At 40.1% G+C, this 3,658-nt stretch overlaps 1 pseudogene; it reads left to right on the forward strand.

The window, feature by feature from the left end:
* The first annotated feature begins 209 nt into the window (after window positions 1-209).
* On the forward strand, window positions 210-779 carry LOC139419257 (claudin-4-like; annotated as a pseudogene).
* Window positions 780-3,658: the final 2,879 nt, after the last annotated feature.

The following is a 3,658-nucleotide window of genomic DNA, read 5'->3' on the forward strand; positions in this document are numbered from 1 at the left end:
TAGGTCAGCACTTCTACTTTGAGAATCTTTATGAATACAGCCCTGAGGATTTGATGTTCTGACAAAGTTGCAGTTTGTGTGTGTGTGTGTGTGTGTGTGTGTCATTGTCAAACTTGCCATTGTCAAACTCTTCACTCTATACTCTCCTGTCACCCTTTCTCTCTGCTTCCAGCAGCTCAATCAGTCCATACTACCAGGGCTCCATCAGGATGGTGTCGGCTGGACTACAGATGCTGGGCATAGCCCTGGCAATCATCGGTTGGCTGGGAAGCATCATCATCTGTGCTCTGCCCATGTGGAAGGCAACAGCGGAGCCAACATAGCCACTGCTCAGGTCATCTGGGAAGGCTTATGGATGAACTGTGTGACCCAGAGTACGGGCCAGATGCAGTGTAAGGTCTACGACTCCCTCCTGGCCTTGCCCCAGATCCTGCAGGCCACCAGGGCTCATCATAATCGTCGGCGTCGCCGGCGTGTTCGCCATCCTGCTGGGCATTACCGGGGGGATGTGCACCAACTTTGTGGACGTCGAGAGCTCGAAAGCTAAAGTCGCCATCACTAGCAGGTTCATCCTCCTCATCGTTGCCCTCCTGGTCCCTATCTGCTGGTCGGCAGACACCATCATCCAAGACTTCTACAACCCTCTTCTGATCAAGGCCCAGAGGGAGATGCGGGCATCGCTCTACATCGGCTGGGGCTCCGCAGGGCTGATGATCCTGGGCGGGGCACTCCTCTGCAGCTCCTGCCCACCCAGCGATGAGAACAAATACGATGTCTAGTACACTCCAATGCTGCTGCCAGCAGCAAGGCCTACATCTAGATGTTCAGACACACCACAGACTAGACCACCCAGAGCATGGATGAGGGGACTGAATGGAAGGGGTGTTGAAAAAAAATGGGACTCTCCAGATTGTTCACTGTGCTATTTTCATGTTTTTACAGAAGCTTCTACCACATTCCTTGCACTGATGCAGTTTCTCTACATTGTGAATTTGCTGAAGGAGTTTTTTGCTTTTACTGTCCTATTTGACTGTTGTACCACTGTGAAATTGACGTGTCAATGTATGTGTGAGTGGACAGTGTTGGCTAAAGTATGTAAAAGTATGGTGTAAAAGGTGATGTCAGTTCCTCAAATGTCGAGGAGACCCTCTCTAGGTTATACAAAAAAGTATACAACTAAGCATCATAAAACAGAATTCCACACACTCTTGAACACACCTGTTATCATTCTGGAAACATATTATTGGACTCTGGGCAAGGTTGAATTGGGCAAGGTTGAATTGAACTGTTCTATTAATATTGTTTGTATGTTGCATTCCTACTGTCACATGGATTTGTATTGCTGTGTCGTATTACACTCAGTACTACTCTATATTATTATTCTATATTATCTGCATCTTAAGATGTATTTTAAACCAAAATGTGAAGTATTCTATTATTCCAAATAAATGTTTTTAAGAAACAGTAATAGTTTCCAAGTCAGACCATTCATTTCCGTTTTAAAAAGTAGATTTAAAAAAACAACTTGAACTTATGACTGAGGGGAATAGCTCAATGTGTATGTGTGACACACTGAAATTACTGGTTGGGCAGTGTTGCACTCAGCTCAAGTCATTTTGTATATAAAAGGAGTCTGTGCAAACAGGTTGTGTTACTAAGAGACGTGACAATGTGGCCTACTTCAGAAAGAATGTTACAGATCAACACACAAAGAGCGGGGGGAGAGCGGGGGAGAGGAAGAAGCGCTATAAACAGAGGGGAGAGGGAGACGGCGAGGCAGTCAGACAGGAGAGGGAGACAGAGGTAGAGAGACGGGGGAGTAGAGCTTTTGAGTGTGTGTGCGTCCGTATACAGAACCAGTCAAAAGTTTGAACACACCTACTCATTCAAGGGTTTTTCATTATTTCTATTATTTTCTACATTGAATAGTAATATTTGAAGACATCAAAACTATGAAATAACACATATGGAATCATGTAGTAAATGTTTTAAAAAGTGTTCAATCTAAATATATTTTATATTTCAGATTCTTCAAAGTAGCCTGTTGCCTGGATGACAGCTTTGTACACTCTTGACATTGTATCTCTGAGGCCCTACTGTATGTTGTTAGTTATCAGAGGCAGTAGTAATACCAGAAGTAGCAGTCAAATACCTTAGCTTATATGTAAACTTTCTCCCTTCTGAAACTAAGTTTACAACCCTTATTCTACAAGACAAACTTGCACATGTTTTAATAACACAGAATAATCCATTTGAGGAAAAATAAAAACATAACATATAACTGCTCTTTAAATTACATGAGAACCAGTGTCTAAACACAGGCCTCCTCACAACATATAGGACAGACATCCCTCTAAGTACTCATGCTCAGAAATATTCTCAGGAATAGAGAATAGGTCATTGAAATCATTCATATTACAAATCATAAGTAACAACCCAACTATTTAGCAAACCAATATTTAGAATATCACTCCTCAGTGATTCAAATTTGTCTTATCACTCAAAGTAAAAACCTCAATTTAACACACATCAATATTAGCAGATTTACATACAGTATAATTATCCCATAATTCTACTATTAACTTTTTTAATCATGATTTTAATACAGATCAGTATCTCAATGCATTCTTAATCTAAATTACTACAATTTACATGGTGTAGACCTCTTCAATCAATCTGATACCACAAAAGTATAAACAATTTTAATGGCACAGTTAGATTAAACCCCCCCCCTCTCAGGCACGGCATCTTCTGGCATCTTCGTTTTTCTTCAAATAGCTTTACAGTTCAAAGTGGACGGCCCTTGATAATGTCCCAATTTCAATGTCTCATCTTTACCACTCATGTCTTGTCCATTCGTCAACCAACATACCAGCATCATAAGAAAATGTTAGAACAGATCTTTCTCCATGATCACTCCAAGTGGATTCTCACAGTATGAGAGAACCATGAAAGAAAAGCAGTTGATAGCTTAGATCTGATACTGTACACCAATTTCTGGCTTGGTTCTTTTCTCTCGGTAGAAGTGGTTTGGAAAGCCTCCTTCAATGCCTTTGTCTCTTTTCTTCAGCCAGTTAGAGGGGGTTTTGAGGTACACACACCATTCGGTCCAAATTATCTCTTCCATGCATTAAGATACCGTCTGATGTCACCCTTCATGATCACCTCGAAAGAACAGATCAGAACAACATTTTAGTTCAGTTCAGTTCATTAAACTACATGATAAATAATTACTTTTACCAATTATTCTTAATACACATATCTAAACATATTTCACAGAGAATATCAAAACATTCTATTGAAACTATTCTTTCAAATTGGTTTATACTCCCCATCTCACTGTCAACTCCATCGTAGAGCCCAGGATCAAGAAATTAGACCTATACCCCTCGGGAATAGAACAAAACAAACACAACACTACAATACACTCAACAATACAATACACTCAACAATACAATACACTCATTCACATATCACTTAAGTTGTATAACTTCAATTCAAACCCTCAAAAAACTGAATCCTCCCCCATGTTTTACACACATCTCTCCGTATGAGAGTAATGTAAAACAAAATGTCAGCTAACCTAATCAAATTAAAATCACTAAACTGAAGAAGAAAAAAAAATAAAAACACTCCACAAAGAAAAATTATTTAACCC

The sequence above is a fragment of the Oncorhynchus clarkii genome, chromosome 10, assembly GCF_045791955.1.
Source record: "Oncorhynchus clarkii lewisi isolate Uvic-CL-2024 chromosome 10, UVic_Ocla_1.0, whole genome shotgun sequence".
NCBI lineage: Eukaryota > Metazoa > Chordata > Actinopteri > Salmoniformes > Salmonidae > Oncorhynchus > Oncorhynchus clarkii.